The sequence below is a fragment of the Aedes albopictus genome, chromosome 3 (assembly GCF_035046485.1).
Source record: "Aedes albopictus strain Foshan chromosome 3, AalbF5, whole genome shotgun sequence".
Taxonomy (NCBI): Eukaryota; Metazoa; Arthropoda; class Insecta; order Diptera; family Culicidae; genus Aedes; species Aedes albopictus.
This window is the reverse complement of record NC_085138.1, coordinates 92,432,038-92,453,538: the sequence shown is the minus strand read 5'-3', so window position 1 is coordinate 92,453,538 and position 21,501 is coordinate 92,432,038.

The following is a 21,501-nucleotide window of genomic DNA, read 5'->3' as shown; positions in this document are numbered from 1 at the left end:
GAGTTTGAAGAGGAATTCCCAGAGGAATTATCAGAGGCATTATCAGAAGAATTAGCAGAAGAATTCCCAGAAGAACTTCAAGGCTAATTCTTAGACGGATTTCCCCATTAATTACCACAGTATTTTCTTGAAGAATTCCCAGAGGAATACCCTGAGAAATTCCGAAACAAATTCTCTGAGTTTCACGGAGCTTCCGGAAGAATTCTATGGCTTGGTGGAATAGAAGCTGCTCGCACAGTATATTAATGTGGATTAAGTTCGCAAGATTCATTGGTATAGGGCTTGCATAGAAGCTACCGTCCATATGCTTAACACAGTAACTAAGTATCAAGCCGTATTAAGGACGCTTTTTTGACGTTTACATTCACAATAAATGATAGTTGGGACATCAATTCACGGCTTTATCAATAACTTGATGAACGGTAGGCAAGAAAATAGTCTCAGACCATATCCGAACCGGTGCCCGAGCAGGAATGAATAACTGCCACATAACTGGAGCATACCAAAGTCAAGTATCATACTAAGAAAGGGTATTGATCGGTTATCCAGGCATTGAAAATAACTTATTTTGGTATTTTGTAGATATTGATGAAACACCTCAACGAGTTATTGGTTTGGTGTTGAGGACTGCTTGAGGTATTATTCAATTATGGAAAAACCGCTATTTGTATGGAAAAATCTCCGATTATTATTTAGGTATTGCCATACCTGATGTCATTATTCACGCGTTATGCACAGAATACTCACCAGTTATTATTTAAGATATTTTACCTTTTATGCAGAGCTACTTAATACCTCATTCAGGTTGTAGGTATTCGGTTTTCCATACCTGATTTAGTTATTCTTCAGCTATTTTCCCCTGCTCGGGTGGTATTCTGGAACCAGTTCTGGGTGTCCCGATGGATGTGTCCAATTATAAAAGTGTACCGAACCCATGCATGCGACACATCAAATCGCGGCCTTTACGGTAACCTGATGAACGGTTAGCAAGAAAATTGGCTCAGACCACATTTGAAACTACCGGTAGTTTTCCAGAATCGATTCCGGGACACCCCGGAATATGGGAAGTGGAAAAATATAAGTGTTCCAAATCCATGCATGAGATACATTAAATCAAAGCTTTTTGACAACGATTGTAGGATTAGCATTTAGGTTACATAAAATACACATTAATAAAAACTAAAATAAAAAGCTTTTTGACAACCTGATGACCAGTTATCAAGAAAATAGGCTAGAGACTACCAGTAGCGTCCTGGAACCAGTTCCGATTATCCCGATGGAAGTGGTCAAATTTAAAAGTGAATCAAACCCATGCATGCAACACATCAAATCGCGGTTTTTTCAATAACCCGCCAAATGGTTTGCAAGAAAATAGCCTCAGATCACATTAGAAATATCAGTACTAATCCGGAACTCGTTCCGAATGTCCCACCAGAATTTGTTAAATGTCACTTATGCCTGCGACATATCAGTTCGCGGCTTTTTAGGTAACAACAATAGAGGGGTCCAGATGCACAAGGGTATCAGTGACCATTTTGTCGATTTGAGCTGAGCATGTAAATAAATCTACTGATTTCAAGCTTTCAGGAAATTTTTCAGGTTTATTTTTACGTGGATTAGAAAAATTACAAGAAATCGGAGAAAATTGGGTCAATTTTGAAATTCCATGGTGAAAAACTTTAAACGTCACTTGCTCGAAAATAGGGTTTTGACCTTACACCCCTTTGCTTCTAAACCCCTTCAATCAATAAGTAAATAGTCTCAGACCATATTCAGGACAACTGGCAGTGTCATGGAATCGATTCCCGGGTGTCCCGCCATGCATGCGGCACATCAATAGCGGCTGATTACTTAATGAACGGTTAGCGAAAGCAAAAATATGTTCCACATTTAAGAGTACCGATAGTGTTCCAGATTTGGTTCTGGGTATCCCGCCGGAAGTGCTCAAAAATAAAAATGAACCAAACCCATGGACGTGAAACGTTAAATTGTGGCTTTTTGATAACCCGATGAACGATGAAAAATTCCCATTTTTTTTGCATTTTTCTCATAAGGAGGTCAAACTTTACATGAATCGTATGACCAAGGAAAAAAAATATAGCCTAAAATATGCAGAAAAAACTTTGTCGAAAACCGCAAAGTGATCTGTAATTGTGAACAACTAGCATGTAATTATTGTCTTGATATTAAACGGCCTCCAATGATAGTGAAGGTGGTCAAGCAGTCAGTAATAATTTTCAGCTCTTTCTGGTCGTCAGAGTATGTGCCATCAATAAGTTTCCCAATTCAAAGATTGCTTTGAGCAATTTCTTACTTTTCGAAATTATGTATTCTCATTACTCAGGAACATTTCGGCTAACGTGTACGGAAAGATTATGAGTACATATACGACGAGAAAGGCACTATCATCACTAGTTGGATTAATCTGGTTTTTTTTTCATAGAATGTCAGAACTTTGGCTTAATAGTATGAATGGAAATTTGGATTTAGATAAGTTTTTGGCTTTTTACTGAAATTCAATAAATGCTGTTTTATTCTAAAATGTATCCCGTCCCATACATTTTATACCTATGGAAAAATTTTCACCGATGAAATATTTTTTAGTTATTTTTGAAGAAAAATACGAGGTTCATGAAAGTTTGATAATAATCGAGGTTTTGACACTGTATGGTGGGCTAATCTGCTGATCTTCAATTCTTGTATTTTTCTATTTTTTTAAGAATGTTTGTCTTCAATTCTTATGATCTTCTGGTGTTCTGGTTTTATAATCTTTAGGTTTTGCAGTCTTCTGGTCAACGGGTGATTAGCATTTTTTGTATTCTGATTCACTGGCCGTCTGGTGTTTCAGTTCACTGGTGTTCACGTCTTCTGGCCTCATCAGTTTTCTGGTTTTCCTAAAGATTTAAAGAGTATACATATAGCTTAACCCCAGTCATGGACTGACCACAAAGAAACATAGCGGCTTGATTACTGGTTATCAACTCAAATGGTCAGATCCTGTTGTCCATCTGTTTTTATGACTTTGGTTTCACTCTAATCATCAATCATTTTTCAATGATGTCTGTCATATTGGCTTCAAACTATGAAGCCATAATGTGTAATTTTTAATTATACCGTTACCAATTATGAAAACGACATCTAAAACCCACCGGATTCGTTTGAATTTGCACGCCGAACCGTAAAGCAATTGATTTGCTTTAGTCATCTCAAACACACAGGTTTCCCTAATTTGTTTGGAATGGAATTGATTCCTAGTGGTTTATGGGCAAATCAAACCGAGTAGACCGCACCTAGTTAACCACATCCGGAATAGCTCATAAAATTGACGAGCACTACTGACCGGCCGGGGCCTAAACGCCTGTTAACTCTTTATGGGCTCTGACGCGGGTTTTGATGTCGGCATTCCTCCCACTGAATATGTATGATAAAGCTATCAATCCTCCTCCCTCAAGTGTAATTGAGGGAACCCCTTTGCCACCGAATCCAAGGCAAATTGCACACTTCACAATCAAAGTGCCAAATGAATAGAATTTGATTAGGCTAATGACCGCACTGCTACCGCCGTCGCGCCACCAGCACCATCATGGGGGCACATAACGATAGCAAACAGTTTTGGAATGATATTAGATAATTTATCACTAGGTATGTGTAGGAACGATCTCCACCACACTACTGAGTGCGAGAGAATGTTTTGGTCGGTGGTGAATCGAGTGGTTCTGGCTAAGTAATATCAAAATTCAACTCAGAGGAATTCCAGCAAGAGGTGCTTTAATATCTAATGTAGAGGCATTCAAATGCATTGTTTAGTGTCGAATTACAGTTCTCGTTTATGATGGCACAGATAATGTTGTCAAAGCTGTGATAATTATGTGGGAAATGACTGACAAAGCTCTACCTGGACATATGCACATGTTCCAAAAAGTGGTTCGCAAACATCGATAAATGCTGAAGTCTGAGCCTTCTAAATTACAATGGCAATCAAAGGCGAAACCGATCAGTCACATAAATTTAATTAATGCTTTAGAAGAATCGGGAATCATTTGCTAAATATTCTCTAATGAATGAAAATGATATTTTTATGACATTTCGCATCATTGATGGCACGGTGGCCCTTTAGCTATTCCTATCCAGAGTTTTTGAAAGCAAAATGAAAACGGAAATGAAATCTGGATTGTATAGAGGGGATTTCTCACGATTTCTGTAGGAAAGTGTTTCAATACTGAAAAATATGAAAGTATCGCTGCTTTATCTCTCTGATTTTTGAAAGTCTTCGCACCACAGAAATACCAGAGCAGTTACCAGACAACAAAAGGAAGCAAATGGTGAAATTTGGTCCAAGGAACACAAAAGCTAATTTTCAAAGTTTATTTTTTTTTTTAAATGCTTTGAATTTCCTAGAATTTTAAGTTGCATTTTCAAAAAGTCTTAGTTCTTGCTAAACATTACGCGCTTTAGTTGAACCTCATTCTGATAGATTTCCACTGGACAACTCTCTTAACTATGCACCTGATGAAATAGCCAGCACAGAACAGACACGGTCGTACGCAAAACAGGCTACATTTCCACGACACAGCAATAAAACCAATTCAAGTGCTTGCCAAACACTTTGACGCCGCCACCGATTCACACACAAGTGTTACCGCCAAAAAACACAAAATACGGGGAATTGACCACCAGCTGTTTTCCACCCCGATTCAATACAAATCCAGAGTGCCACCACGCCACGTGAAAGTGTGACACATCGTTTTCGGTCGGGACAGTACCTATCTAGGAACAATTGTCGCCGCCACCGATGAACAGGTATGGATAATGTTATTGCAGTGCAGCGTAGTAGCTTCACGTTTATTTTGCACTTTAGCACCATCATGATGCTTTCTTTGGCTGTGCGCTGGAATGACGATGAATGAAACGGCGACACAGAGCGACCTCTGCAGAATTGTTTCCCACTGAACTTGCACCTAGTGTTTGAAGCATTTTCTTCCACAAGAGCGAACGAATTGAAAAGACTACCGTGATTATCGTATTACATGTGCGCAAGGATTTCAGCACAAGAGCGCTTGCATCTAGGCAAAAAAAGAAAATGGTTTATATACTTGGATTTGACTATTTGCTCCTCTTGTTGCTTCCACTTACTGTCTGTGACTTAAACAAGCCCTTGGAACAGTAAGTTGGAATGTGGACAAAAGCTGTTTCTGAACTTTACGGTGAAACTTGCTTCCCAAAAATTGAACACTGCGCTGGAAGCAAATAATAGGCGAAGAGTATGAAGTTTTTTTTTTTTCTTCTAAAGCATGGGGAACAATCCGCTGAACAAACACCCGCCCAGACAACCAGTAATCGTATAAGATGTTGCATATGATGATAAAGTGGAAGCCATATACGCGCATGCCTCCATTTAGGCGCATGTAAAGTGTACGCATATCGCCTCCACTTTAACATCTTATTCAACATCTTATTCGATCTCTGGTTGACTGGGCGGACACGGAGGTCCAGATAGTGTAGAGTAGAGTTAAGGACCGTCAACAACAGTGAAAGCCTGTACTACTCATTCCTCGACCCACTAAACAACATTCCCATGGTCGCCAAACCCTTCGTCTCTTCGGAACCACCAAGAAGGCATTGCTTCAGAGAGGGGCTAGTGCACATCGCACCCTCAAGGTAAGCGATGTAGCCTGTAGCAACGAACATCGATGACTCGCTTCGGAGAGTCCATCGCTGTAACATGCTGGTGCTTTGCGAGTTTCCCAAGTGGCAGGGTCAACCCCGCTCGCGCCAAACTGCCCGCAAAGGAAGGGTATCACTACCCTTCAGGCCCTTTCAGCTGCACCAAAAGGTTGCTGACAACAGAGTCTCCACCTGTCCCGGCCACGACAGCACCGCTACCGGGACTTCCTCTCCGCGGCCACTTAATCGCTGTAAGGCTCGATCTCGACCGCAGGGCACCGGTATGACCTACGATGCCGACTCCGAACCCCTGAACTACCTCTTGTGCCGCATCTAAACTAGCCATTCTCCGAGTACACGCGCCACCTCCTCTGTAGCTTCCAGACGATATGGGTGATATTCGTTGAAACGGCGTTCCAGCCTCTCGAAAAGATTGTCCGTAGTTGTGTCCTCTCCACATGTGGCAAGCACACGAACAAAACGTGTTGCGCCGTTTCCTCTAAACCATTGCACATTCGGCATTCGAGAGAATCCACATGCCCAAAACGGTGTAGATACTGTCGGAAGCAATCATGGCCTGAAAGGACCTGCGTCAGGAGGAATGGAACTTAGCCACGGCGCCTAATAGTCCAACTATATACCCTCGGTATCAACCTATGGGTCCACCTTCCTTTGGTGGAACTGTCCCACTCGCGCTGCCATTTGACCATAGATATTTTGTCAAGACTGGAAAGCCATCTCTTCGAGTATTTGACCATAGAGGCCATCCTGGCAGTCCTGCGTATGCCTCTTGTGCCGCGCATTTCGAAGCACTCCATGTCCTCACTGATAAGAATGCTGATAGGCATCATACCAGTAATGACGCAGAGAGCGTCGTGTGACACGGTACGGTACGCGCTCGCAACCCACAGGCAGATAAGCCTGTAAGTACTTTCCAGCTTCCGTCGGTAGCATTTAGTACTTAGCGCGGTGCCCCACGCCGGGCCGCCATACCTAAGTATGGACGTAGCAACACTAGCCAGAAGCTTGCGCTTACTGGCGTACACCGCAGAGCTATTGGACATCATCCGGGACAGTGCCGCAATAGCTGTGGAGGCTCTTTTACAGGCATAATCGACGTGGCTACCGAAGGTAAGCTTATCGTCGATCATCACGCCCAAGTGTTTGACGGAGCGCTTTGACAGGATAATGCACTCACCTACACTAATCTCCGCCTGCTGCTCCGACATCAGGTTGTTAACAACCGTCACCTCAGTCTTGTGGTGAGCCAGCTCCAGTTACCTGGACCGCAACCACGCCTCCACCTCCACCTTGATCGAGTGGTCGGTAGTCAACTTCACCTCCTCGATCGTTTCACCGTAGACTTCGAGCGTAATGTCGTCGGCAAATCCGACAATCACCACTCCCACTGGGTACTCTAACCTCAACACCTCGTCGTACATGACATTCCATAACACCGGACCCAGGATGGAACCTTGCGGGACTCCTGAGGTTATGTGAAAGCACTTCCGACCCACCTCCATGTCGTAAACTACTACTCGATTCTGAAAGTAACTTTCGAGGATCTTGTACAGGTACCCCGGTACTTCCAGACGTAAGAGCGCATTGGCAATAGCTGGCGCTATTAAACGCATTCCTTACATCCAGAGTCACTACCGCACAAAAACGAATCCCCCTTCTCTTAGGCTCGAGTTCTTTCTCAGCGGTTTTGTAACCGACAAGGTAGCGTCTACGGTGGACCTCCCCTTCCAGAAGCCATACTGGTTACTTGAAAGACCATTTTCGCCCTTGGTGAACCTCAACATTCTATTGAGGATGATCTTTTGGAGTACCTTTCTCGCTGTGTCGATCAAGCATATTGGTCTATATGCCGATGGGTCTCGGATTGGTTTCTTCTCATCTAGGCATTTCTGCATAGCTAACCTGAACAACTCGGGATCCTCTGCGATAGCTACTTTTAAGGCCAGGTTCGGAACTCCGTCAGAATCTGGGGCCTTACCTACGCTAAGGGACTTTGCTATCCCCGCAAGTTCCACATCGGTGACCGTCTCCTCATCGCTAGCCCCAGTGTCCGACTAACCTGCGTAAGGAGGCCAAGGACTAGGATCAAGACGCGGAAAAAGCCCTTCGATGATCATCTCTGGAGATTGCTCTGTAGGAGCCATCACCCCTCTCGTCTTGGCCATAACGATCCTGTAGGCGTCACCCCACGGGTTCGTATTGGCACTCTGACAGAGACCCTCGAAGCAGGCCTTTTTGCTTGCTCTTATCTCGGTCTTGAGCGCGGCTTTTGCAGCGGCGAACACCACCCGCCGTTCGTTTCACTCTTCCTCTGATCGTGCTCGCTGCATCCGCCGCCTAGCCCGTAGGCAGGCGCGGCGCAGGTCCGCAATCGCATCGGTCCACCAGTAAGCCGGTGGCCTCCCATTTCTAGTGTGGACTCGCCTAGGTATGGTCGCATCACACGCACGTGAGAGCACCGCTACCAGCTCGTCGCCGTCTAAACCAAGCAAGTTTCTTTCACGGTGGAGCGCCTGCCTACATACCCCTTCGTCGAAGTATGATGTCGTCCACCTGCGAGGGCTTGGCCTTGGCCTGGCCGCCTTTTCTTCTACTCGCTGCCTTCTGCTGTTGTAGTCGATGCTGTAGCGAACCGCCAGGTGGTCGCTGTGAGTGTAGCCATCATCTACTCTCCAGTTCGAACTACTTGTTAGGCCAGGACTACAAAGGGTCACGTCAATAATTGACTCCGCTCCGTTTCGACTATAGGTCTTCTTGGTACCGGCATTAGCCAAGTCGACATCTAAGATGGCCAGTGTCTCTAGCAGGATCTGACCCCGCTGGTTCGTGAAACGGCTTCCCCATTCCACGGCCCAGGCATTAAAGTCACCCACTATTATTTACCACCAGCCTTCGCCCTGTTAGCACGGTCGTTAAGCGGTCCAGCATTTGCGTAAACTGCTCGATCGGCCACCGCGGAGGTGCATAACAGCTACAGAAGAAGACCCCGTTTACTTTGGAGACCACGAAGCCCTCATAGATAGTAGACACCAACTTCTGCATGGAGTATTCACCCGTCATACATATCGCCGCCTTTTTTTGGACCCATCCGCGACCCAATTGCCCTTGCCGGCAGGTACTCGGTATGGGTCCACTATGATGGCTGTATCCGTCCACCACTCAGAAACCGCCAGACAAAGCAGTTGCTGAGCTGTGTCAAAGTGATTCAGGTTTAGCTGCGTTACCTACACTGTGATTTGTTCACTGTGACTTTCTTGAAGGCCGGACACTTTGGATCACGCGTTGGGTGCCTGTTGTTCATGGATTTCCCGGTACAAATCGAACACTTAGGTGGACTCGTGCAGCCTAGTGCCTTATGGCCTTCGGCACCGCATCGCATGCACAGCTTGCTCATATCAGGGCCTTTGCAGTCCCATTACTTGTGTCCCAAGTAACACACTTGTCACCGAAGAGTCACGGCGGCGCAGGTTTTTGTTGCGCAGAAGTCACTGTGACTTACTTCTAGCAAGTAAGTGTTTATTTGTTAGAAGTAAGTCACAGTGACTTCTGCGCAACAAAAACCTACGCCGCCGTGACTCTTCGGTGACAATTTTGTTACTTGGGGCCCTGGTTGCATACACCTGAAGCAAACCTCCGGTGGCTCATGAAAAGTCAGATGGCATACTGCCTCTGCCTCTGCCGGCCCTTTCCGTAGCCGAACGGCTACGCAATGCCGTGACGAACGCTTTGGCTTTAGTGACCTCGTGTAGGATCTTGAACTTCAGAGTCGCCTCTGTTGTAAGAGCCCTTAACCTCGACCCCTTGATCAAAAACCTTTTCCACTTGACACCTGTTCTCCTACGCCTTCTTGGTTTGCATAACCTCCACAATTAGTGGCTATTTCTGCTTCCTACTTATTACGCTCAATTTTCGTCCAAGGGGGGTCGTTCCCTTGGTTCGCCCTACTCTGTGATTGCAGAGGGCCTAACAACGGTCGCAACTCCCTGTTTTCTTCCATCCAGGACGAGCCAACCTTTCCAGGCCCACCCTTCACAGCTTTCCGGGACGCCTGGCTGGGATCTGACTTGCCGGCATTACTGCCAATCCAACCCTTGGGGGTAATTAACCGCTTAGCCTTGCGGGCACAACCAAGCAGTTCTTCACCTAACGGCTGCCCCTTGGAAAGCGCCTGAAGCCCTCTGAAACTCCATAAACGCCCTGAAGTATCATTGGAATATCTCTGGAACGTCTCAGAAGCCTCCTGAAGCTCCGCTGAAACTCCCTGAGACCACTTGAAAGTCCCTGAAACACCCCTGGAACGCCACCCGAGATTTTCTGAAACGCTTTTGAAATCCCCAGACACCTCCTTAAACATCTTTGAAATATCCTGAATTCCCCTCTCTGCAACATCCCTACCCAGTTTTCTACTTTGTCGAATTCGTGCGCTTTTTTAAGAAGAAGTTTGTACACCCGAACCTCCATTTAGGTAAACAGTCGGGACAGCCTAAATAGAATTTTTAACTAAATGGATTCATTACCTAAATGGATTCAGTTCATTACCTAAATGGATTTCAAGGTTGCAAAAAAGTTTGAGAAAAGCAAGTGGCTTACAGATCGAAACGGGAGGGGATCAAGGCTTTCAGATGTAAAGTGGGGATGGTCAGAGGGATTTCAAGGGAGTTTTTAGGGGGGGAGGGGCAGAGGCGTTTCCAGACGATTCAAGGCGTTTCAGGAGGTTTCAGAGGGCTTTTAATGAGCTTCATATGCTCTCAGGTGAGCTTCACGGGAGTTTTAGAGGCTTTTCAAAGCGTTTCAGTGCATTTCAGGGCATTTCAGGAGGTTTCAGAGGTATTTAAGGGGGCTTCAGAGGCTTTCAGGTGCGTTTCACATGGATTTCATTTGTGTTTCAGAGGTGTTTCAAGGCGTTTCAAAGAGGTTTTGTGGGGCTTTAGAAACTGTCAGGTGAGTTTCACGGAGGTTTCATGGGAGTTTCAGAGGCGTTTCTAAGCGTTTTAATGTGTTTCAATGCGTTTCAGGGCGTTTCAGAGCCTTTTAAGAGGTTCAGGAGGTTTAAGGGTGCCTTCAGAGGGAAGAAGGTGAATTTGCCTATTAAGAGGGGTTTTAGAGGCGTTTCAAAGCGTTTCAAGGCGTTTCAAAGCATTTTAATGTGTTCCAGAGCGTTTCAGGAGGTTTAAGGGGAGCTTGAGGGGGCTTCAGAGGCTTGCAGTTGAATTTCACGGAGATTTCATGGAGGTTTCAGAGGCGTTTCAAAGCGTTTGAATGCGTTTCAGGGTATTTCACAAGATTTTCAATAAATTTGATGAGGCTCAAGAGACTCGTTGTAAATTTCACGGAGCTTTTATAGGGATTTCAGAGGCGTTTCAATACGTTTCAGGGCGTTTCAGGAGCTATCATAGGGGTTTAAGGCAGCTTCAGGGGCTCTCAGGTGAATTTCACGGAGATTTTAAAGGGATTCTAGAGCCGTTTCATAGCGTTTGAAGGCGTTTTATTGCGTTTCAGGGCGTTTCAGTCGGTTTAGGAGGCCATAAAGGGCTTCAGAGGCTCGTAGGTGAATTTAACGGAGGTTTTATGGGGGTTTCAGAGGCGTTTCAAAACGTTTCAAGGCATTTCGATGCGTTTCAGGGCATTTCAGAGCATTTCAGGAGGTTTCACAGGGGCTTTAGGGGGCTGCAGATGTTCTCAGGTGAATTTCATGGAGGTTTTATAGGGGTTCAAGAGGCGTTTCAAAGCGTTTCATGGCGTTTTATGGCGTTTTAACGCGTTTCAAGGCGCCCTAGGACGTTTCAGGAGGCTTTCAGGGGGTTTCAGAGGATCGCAGGAAAATTTCTCGTAGGTTTCATAGGAGCGTTTTAAAGCGTTTCAAGGCGTTTCAGGAGGTTTCACAGGGGTTTTAGGGGGCTTCAGAGGCTCTCAGGTGACTTTCACGCAGGCTTTAAAAAGGTTTATGAGGCATTTTAAAACGTTTCAAGACGTTTCAGGGTTTTTCAGGAGGTTTCCGGTGAGTTTGAGGGGGCTCAAAAGGCTCGCAGGTAAATTTCACGGAGTTTAAATGAGGGTTTCAGAGACGTTACAAAGTGTTACAAGGCGTTTCAATGCGTTTCAGAGTATTTCAGGAGGTTTCACAGGGGTTTTAGGGGGCTTCGGATGCTCTCAGGTGAATTTCACGGAGGTTTTATAGGGGTTCAAGAGGCGTTTCAAAGCGTTCCAAGGCGTTTCAGGGCGTTTTAGCGTTTGGCCTTCGTAGATTCGATGACCTACACTCAAGGGAGTTCATGGAGATCCTTAAAGATTCTTCGAACTCAAAACTGGAGAGATCATAGTGACCTGAGGTTGTGTGAGTATGAACCTTAGTCGTAAATATCTTACAGATCGGCACCAACATTTCAAAAGGGCGTAACTGCTTTTGCAACCAATGCCTTCTCACAGAGCTGTGATCGTATTTCATTCATCTCACGCAATTCATATCCATTAATCGAAAGAGGAGGATTTTATCTTTCTATTTGTGCTAGTGGATTGCTCGAGAGGGATGGGATACACTCCACAGCTTTGTGAGAAGGCATTGGTCGTAAATGCAGTTACGCCCTTTTGAAATGTTGGTGCCGAGATAACCAAATACATACGTTAGTAGATCTGATGACCTATACTCAAGGAAGTTCTTGGAGATCCTCAAACTGACAACGAGCTCACCATTTGATAGCACATAGTTGCATGAGGCTATGAAAGCCTAAATTTCATTCATAATACTAAAATAGATCACAGAATTCGCTTGTAGATCAGATGGCCTTAACTCTAGGGAATTCTCGGATATGCTATACAATGATAGAACCCACCACCTGATAGGACATAGATGCCTGGGGCTGTGTGAATATAAAGCTCATTCTTAATGCTCTTCGAAATAGCTAGTAGCCCTCGTAGATCCGATGACCTATACGCAAGGAAGTTCTTAGAGATCCTCAAACTGACAGCGAACTCACCACTTGACAATACATAGCAACATGAGGCTGTGCAAGCATAAATTTCATTCGTAATGCTACAACAGATCACTGAGTACGCTTGTAAAACTTCAGGGCCTAAACTTCAGGGAGTTCTCGGATACTCTTAAACTATAAACCCTTAAACACTCCGTAAACGTTCCTTAACTCTTAATTCTACTTTTATTTGTAAACCATCTTTATCTGTAATCTTGAATACTCCAACTGCTCTGAACAAAATCAAATTCCATTTAGATGGGGTGCGGTCAGGCTAAGGCCGAGGCGGCCTGTGCTGTACATAGTAGCCGCCTCCATTCCACTCGGTCCATGGCTGTTTGTCTCCAGTTCCGCACTCTGCGTAGGGTCCGCAGATCGTCCTCCACTTGGTCGACCCACCTAGCTCGCTGCGCTCCACGTCGTCTTGTACCGGTCGGATGACTCTCGAGAACCATTTTAGTCGGGTTGCTATCCGACATCCTGATGACGTGACCCACCCACCGTAGCCTCCCGATTTTCGCGGTATGGACGATGGTTGGTTCTCCCAGCAGCTGATGCAGCTCGTGGTTCATTCGCCTTCTCCAAGTCCCGTCTTCCATCTGCACTCCGCCGTAGATGGTACGCAACACCTTCCGTTCGAAAACTCCAAGGGCGCGTTGGTCCTCTGCACGTAGGGTCCATGTTTCGTGCCCATAGAGGACGACCGGTCTAATCAACGTTTTGTAGATGGTTAACTTCGTGTTACGGCGAACTTTATTCGATCGTAGAGTTCTGCGGAGTCCAAAGTAGGCACGATTTCCTGCCACAATGCGCCTCTGAATTTCTCTGCTGGTGTCGTTGTCGTCGGTCACCAGTGAGCCCAAGTACACGAATTCTTCAACCGCCTCGATTTCATCACCGTCAATATGAATTCGGGGTGGCGGGCGCGGTGATTCCTCCCTGGAGCCCTTTGCCATCATGTACTTTGTCTTTGACACATTAATGACTAATCCAATTCGCTTGGCTTCACTCTTTAGTCGGATGTACGTTTCCGCCATCGTCTCAAATTTACGAGCAATAATATCAATATCATCGGCGAAACCAAGCAGCTGAACGGACTTCGTGAAAATCGTCCCACTCGCGTTTATCCCCGCTCTTCGTATTACACCCTCCAAAGCAATGTTGAACAGCAAGCACGAAAGATCATCACCTTGCCGTAACCCTCTGCGAGATTCGAAGGGACTCGAGAGTGTCCCTGATACTCGAACTACGCACATCACTCGATCCATCGTCGCCTTGATCAACCGTATCAGTTTATCCGGGAATCCGTATTCGTGCATCATCTGCCATAGCTGTTCTCGATCGATTGTATCATACGCCGATTTGAAATCGATGAACAAGTGATGTGTGGGCACGTTGTATACGCGGCATTTCTGCAACACCTGGCGGATGGCGAACATCTGGTCCGTTGTAGCGCGTTCACCCATAAATCCAGCCTGATATTGCCCCACGAACTCTCTTGCAATCGGTGATAGACGGCGGCATAAAATTTGAGAGAGTATCTTGTAGGCAGCGCTCAGTAGTGTGATCGCGCGGTAGTTCCCGCAATCCAACTTGTCGCCCTTTTTGTAGATGGGACACACGATACCTTCCATCCATTCCTCCGGTAATACTTCCTCCTCCCAAATCTTGGTAATGACCCAGTGTAGTGCTCTCACCAGTGCTTCTCCACCGTATTTTAGAAGCTCGTTTGGTAGTTGATCTGCTCCAGCGGCTTTGTTGTTTTTCAACCGGCCAACCTCCTCCTCAATCTCTTGAAGGTCAGGGGCCGGAAGTCTTTCGTCCTGTGCACATACTCCTAGATCTGTTACCACGCCACCTTCGGTACTTGCAACGTCGCCATTGAGGTGCTCATCGTAATGCTGCCGCCACCTCTCGATCACCTCACGCTCGCTCGTGAGAATATTCCCGTGATTATCTCGGCACATGTCGGCTTGTGGCACAAAGCCTCTGCGCGAGCGGTTCAGCTTCTCGTAGAACTTTCGTGTGTCCTTAGCGCGGTACAGCTCTTCCATCGCTTCGCGATCTCGTTCTTCCTGCTGGCGCTTCTTCATCCGGAAGACTGAGTTCTGCCTGTTCCGCGCCTGTTTGTAACGTGCCTCATTCGCTCTCGTACGGTGTTGCAGCATTCTCGCCCATGCTGCATTCTTCTCGTTTTTCAACTGTTCACATTCGCCGTCGTACCAGTCGTTTCTGTGATTCGGAGTCGCGAAGCCTAGTGCTGTAACCGAGGTACTACCTATGGCGGATCGGATGTCCCTCCGGCCATCTTCGAGCGTAGCTGCCCCAAGCTACTCTTCCGTTGGTAGGGCCACTGCTAACTGCTGCGCGTAGTCTTGAGCCACTTCTACGTTACGAAGTTGCTCGATGTTGAGCCGCGGCGTTCGACTTCGACGCGTGGTGATAACTGTCGAAAGTTTTGAGCGCATGCATACAGCGACTAAGTAGTGATCCAAATCTATATTCGCACTGCGGTATGTGCGGACGTTGGTTATATCTGAGAAGAATTTACCGTCGATTAGAACGTGGTCGATTTGGTTTTCTGTTTGATGGTCGGGTGATCTCCAGGTGGCTTTGTGGATATCTTTGCGGGGGAAGAAGGTGCTTCGGACTACCATACCACGGGAGGCTGCAAAGTTTACGCATCGCTGGCCGTTATCATTCGATACGGCGTGCAGGCTGTTTCGCCCGATTACCGGTCTGTACATTTCCTCCCTTCCTACCAGCGCGTTCATGTCGCTGACAACGATTTTCACGTCACGCGGCGAGCAATCATCGTATGTTTGCTCTAACTGCGCGTAGAACGCTTCTTTCTCGTCATCGGGTCTCCCTTCGTGTGGGCAGTGGACGTTGATGATGCTGTAGTTGAAGAAACGGCCCTTAACTCTCAACATGCACATCCTTGCGTTGATCGGCTGCCACCCGATCACACGTTGTCGCATCTTGCCCAACACTATAAATCCTGATCCCAGTTCATTGGTGGTGCCACAGCTTTGGTAGAAGGTAGCCGCTCGATGCCCGCTTTTCCACACTTTCTGTCCAGTCCAACAAAGTTCCTGCAATGCCACGATGTCGAAGTTGCGGGGATGTAGTTCGTCGTAGATTATCCTGTCACATCCTGCGAAACCTAGTGACTTGCAATTCCATGTTCCAAGTTTCCAATCGTAGTCCTTATTTCGTCGCGTGGGTCTTTGCCGATTGTATCGAGTCGTATTTTCTCCTATGTTATTCGCAATGGGGATTTTTACGGGTGGCTTATTGGGCCTACGCCAACACTCCTGTCTCGCCGGAGGGCCATCGTGCCAGTTCTGTTTAACGTCCCAACCAACACTGGGACGACCACGCTGATGGGGCTACCACCTTGGATCTAGCTGGGCGTGGTGCAGCGTTTCTTACTCAGCCGCTGGATGCCAGAACAGACGCTGTTTGAGCCGCACCTCCTTGGTGAACAGACACTCGGATCGTACCTCCTCAATCTAGTTGAAGTCAGAAGGACAACAGTGCCCAGGCTGCACTACCAGCTAAGCACACAACTCTTAGCTGGCGGTCTTTGTCATCGCTTGACCCGTGGAAGCATGAGGTAGGAACTTGTGAGGACCAGAGCTATATTGGACGCTCTCCTTATCGACTCACCGTTTTGCAGCCCCAATTCCATTTAGAAAACGGTACCTAAATGGGTCCATTTAGCGATTTTACCTAAATGAATCCTACCTCCATTTATTTCAGTGTACATAGGACAGTGCATCTCATCAAATCCGCAATTTAATAAAGTATCAACAAAAAAAACACTCTAATAAGGTTATGTTCAAGCTTTCAAATCGTCCAGAAACCCCTAAGATTTACAACTTTACTGCTTCCTGTCCTGATTTAGCAATTCCAAAAGAGACAATCAGTTATCATCTGTAATGCTCCCTGAAGTGCATACATTCCCATTTTGGTAACAGAACAAAGTGGTAATCTATCGAAACATCCAACATTCACCAAAACGAGAAACAGTAAAACACATTCTGGCCGAGCCTCCTTGGCTACAAATCCTCATGATGAACAAAAGAACGCAAACCAAACACTCTATGGCCCATGGAAACGAAAGCTCCGAAACCGAACCAAAATCAAGCCTCCTCATGAGCCACTCACCACCCAACAACCCAATAATTCGCCACGCTCAGGCTATCTCCACGGGCCATAAATAACAAACACAAACCATTCTTCTTTGGGCGGTTTGCTCTCGTCGTCGTCGTCGTCGTCGTCGTCGTCGTCGTCGTCGTTCAGGCTCAAGCATAGTAGGTACCCAAACCAACGAACACCGGACGATCGAACATTATTCTGGTAAACTGACCCTGGCTGGCTGTTGCAGCAACCCTTCCGAAGCTGCCGACCAAACCACCAGGAAACGACGACTTCGACAACGAACGAACACAGAACACAGTTTGCAACGACGGTGGGCTCTCGAAAAGTCCATCCTCAGGATTTGTAGCTGCAGCTCACAAACACACTACAGCTGCTTGGGAAATATTGTCATAACTTATGGGAACACATGGCTTGTGCAGCAGGCGGCTCTGGGCCCCGCTTCCAGGGAGTATCGACACATTTTTTTTCTCTTCGTGGAAAAAAGTATCCTTTCAATCCGTGTGAAAAGTTCGATTGGAAGGTCGCTCGGTGGGTGAGGCAGCCACCGCAGTGCTGGGTTCGATTCTGCAAAGCCCGCCCAAATTGCACTGATTATTACCGCTGGAAAGCATACTGAAGTCGGCCAATCAAAGCCCAAATTTCTAGGATGGGGCACCCAAAAGGAACAGAAATGGTTGATTTATGAGTTCAATTTTTGGTTCCATTTTCACCCCCAGAGGAGGCTGTTCTCGTCGTGTCGGTCGGTCGGTGGTAGGTAGCAGCCAAATCTTTCGAAGTTGTGAAAAATTGCCCAAGAAGAAAGGCAATTCTTTTTAAGTGGATGACAAGGGCAAAACTGGTAACATTGGTTTCCGGAAGAACCTTAGAGAATTATTGAAGATAAATTTTCCGGGGATAAGTTGAATATGTTGGCAGTATCGTAATCCTGTGTTAAGCATACTTTGAATAGCTTCCTTGCAAGAGCCGTGCCATGAGGCAATTGCTTAGTCTTTTAAGCTAATGTTTTGTTGCCATAATTATACGTTTATGACTCGAACTTGCAAAATTTTGTCAGTTTTTCATTTCCGAGTGGTTTGAAAATTCAATTTAATTGCATGGTTGACACTTTTCACGTGCGTGGATGTGTTTATTTTTTACTTGGTATATTTACCTCATTGGTAAAATCTAGAATTCCGACAGGATTTCAATTAAATCGAAGACGTTTCGAGAAGGTTATTTGGGGTAAGATCCAAGATCTTGAATGAAAATTCTTTGGTAGTTCTGGTGGGCTTCTCCGCATTTTTTTGCCATTCTCTTACACCGAAGTGTACTGAAAGGCTATATGTTCACTAAAAAACCGAATTTTTGATAGAAGGCTTGGAGGGTCAAGCCACATATACCAATCAACTCAGTTCGACTAATTGAGATGATGTCTGTATGTGTGTATGTATGTATGTCTGTGCGCAAGAAAAGTTCACTCATTTTTAAGGCACTTCCCATTGGTGGATTTTTTGGATTATAGCTCGAATCGAACCGGAATTTTACCGCATTGTTTGCTATTGAAAATGGTCCGAATCGGTCGAGGCGTTTCGTAGTTATGACCATTTCAGTGATCCGGACCAGTACCGGTATAACTGGCCGTATACAACACTGAACCAAGCCCCATCATGCGACACATCAAACTGCGGCGATTTTTGTTACCTTTAGCATGGTTGACGAATTTCGTGCAGAATTTTACACTGAAGACCTGAAATTCCACGATGTCGGCCCAAAATTCAAGATGGCAGCCGAATATTCAAGATGGCGGCATCAAATTCAATTCGGCGGCTGTTTAATAGAGTTTTAGGCTCTTAAACCATACAATATGGGTATATTTGGTATGGCGAAGATGTCTGGAATCCAAAAATGATGATAAAAGTATCCAAGATGGTGACCAAAATATCCATGATGGCATCTCAAAATTCAAGATGGCGACTGTTTAATGGAGTTTTAGGACCTAAACTACGCAGTATGGGTATATTTTGTATGGGTGAGAAGCAAAGGGAAAAGTCTAGACTCCAAAAATGGTGACTAGAATATCCAAGATGGCGGTCTAAAATCCAATATGATGGTACAAAATTCGAGATGGTAACTGTTTAGGGACAGACTTGTTAGAATCCCAAAATGACCGCCACAATGGCCGACTTTGGCACCTACGATTTGGAGGGCACAAATCTATTCTTAATCAAAACCAGTGCATCTGAGCTACTTATTTTAAACTTATTACAAGTGAGCATGAACAGAATAATTAACTTCACTTTTGTTTGAAGCTTGCTTCTTGAGATTTGTGCATCTTAAGTTCTGCTGCACTATTGAAGCGAGATTTCAAGACGTTTCCCAAGCAACAAAAAGTTCGGATAAAATAGCATGTTTGGGCTTAATCAGCTATTCGAAGAAAGATGAATAGCATTCTATTCAGCTCACTTTTTAAGTAATTAATCGAACTTGAGTTCACAAAAAGTACACTTGTGTCGCTGAAAGGAACGCTATTCAGCTTAAAAATAAGCTTCGAAAAAATGAAAAAAAAAATGTGTTTAGTCCTCATAAGTAATTTATTATTAAGAGACATTAGTTCATGTGGAATCCAAATTGACTAATACCTTGAAATAATTTTTGATGTTTTTTACTTACTGAGATTTGAACTCGGGTTCTTCTCGTTGAAAGCCGGTGCCTAACCACTACTCCATGTATGTGTTGTAAGGCACAGTGGGATTTTACTCAATGTGCTGATATCATATAGTAGAGCTCAATCAGGTTCGTGTGTGAACTTTCTCTGAACTTGGAATACTTTTTGAAGTCGAAAGTTCGAAAGAAGTTCGCGTGGAACTTCTTGTGAACTTACACAGTTTGACATTTCCAGTTTGTTGTGGTTCGCAGGGCAAAGCAATAAATTAGGGCCAGTGTATCGACTTTAAGAAAAAAATATAAGTTTTCAGCTTGGTTTCCAGTGACTAACGGGTGGTCACTAAATAATGAATGTGCTCTTAAAAATATATGATCTTTAAAAATGGCAATCTGAATTAAACTATCATAAAGGTTTAACAATGTACGTCCATGGAAAATATAAAATTTAAGAAAGTTGAACCTAGTAATTTGTACAGTATTTTTTTGCAGTGATGTTGGAGCAACTGCTTTGTACGACTTTTCAGAGTTTACTTTCACGCATTTTCTGCGTCTGTGAAATCGTTGGTCAAAATAAATGGTTTCTCAGCTACCTTTAGCATCTACACACTCAAACAGTAATAAGAAAAAATGGGGATGCTGACTTGTTTTTTTTTTTTGCTTTGGTTGTAGCCTTTTCCCGTAAATGACATTTATAGAAATTTCCAAAAAATGTTATTTTTCTGTATCACCAAAACGTGTCGATGTAATTTGTGCACTGCGGTTCATTGTTGAACTTTTTTTGTGCTATTTTTTTTATAACGAACCATTTACATGTTGTTCAATGTGTAAATGTGATTTGATGTAAATATTTGTTATTTAACAAGGCATTCTATTGATTTATCCAGCCCATGTCACAAAAGAAGATTTTATTATGTGAAATGATATCATGCTTATTGGTTTTGCTAGTTTTTCTCTATTTCCTTCAGGATCTGTTTCTTGGGATGCCGAAATGTGGAATTCATTCAAAACCGGGTTCTAGTTTTATAATGGTTTACTATTAACTTTTTTTTACGGTTGTTTTGAGCAATCAGTAGAGCCGTCCAAGGCGTTTTGGTAGTGCTTCCTGTTTCAATGTCGTTTTCTGCAGAACAGAATAAGTTGACACAAAATAAAAAATACGCTGACTTTGTGGATAGATAGACGATGGTTTTGTCTAAAAAAATGTTTACTCTATGGACGCTTCTATTGTTTTTAATCAGCTGCTAAAAGCATTCCCGTTATTTAGTGGCCACCCGTTACGATTGCGTCGATTACCGGCGCGCTGCAGCGACAAGTAAGACGGGGTTGGAAACATCCAGTAAAGCTGGAAAAAATATGCACAGCCAAAAAAAAAACTCCGGCGGAGGAGGAACAGTTGCCCGCTGCGGGTGCAGCCTTTGAGCTACACAATATGGATGCTTTGCGTTGATTACAAGTAAGTACGTTGAAATATTATAGTGAAACAAAGTGTACTAGTGAAATTAACACAAGCTGTGGCTGCTGCGCTCGATTTCCGAGTGATTTAATTGAATGAGAACTTCTCCCCGGCCCCGCTGTCGCCGAAGTTCAAGTGAAGTTCACTTTTGGTACGGTTAAAATTTATCCGAACTTTGAGTAGTAAGTTCAAAACAAGTTCGGAACGGATGATCTCAAGTTGTTGGAATATGTCCAAATGAACTTTATTTAAGTTTTAAAGGCAAGCAAAAGTTCAACATGAGTTCGGATAGTATTTGATTGAACTCTGTTTTAAAGTTCAACATAACCTTTTTTCGACTTTAATGTCGTTTTGAAGAGAAGTCAAAAGCTTGTGCATGTACTTCCAAGTTCATAAACAATACAAGAGTGACTTTTTGGAGAATTAAGTTCAACGAAACCGGAATTGAACCAAACTTGAACTTCTGAGTTGGATCTTCAAGTGGAATCCGAACTTTTTGTTGCTTGGGTTGTCCTTAATAAAGTTTTAGGATCCTGAACCATGCAATATTAATAAATATGTTATGGGTAAGATGTCCGGAGTCCA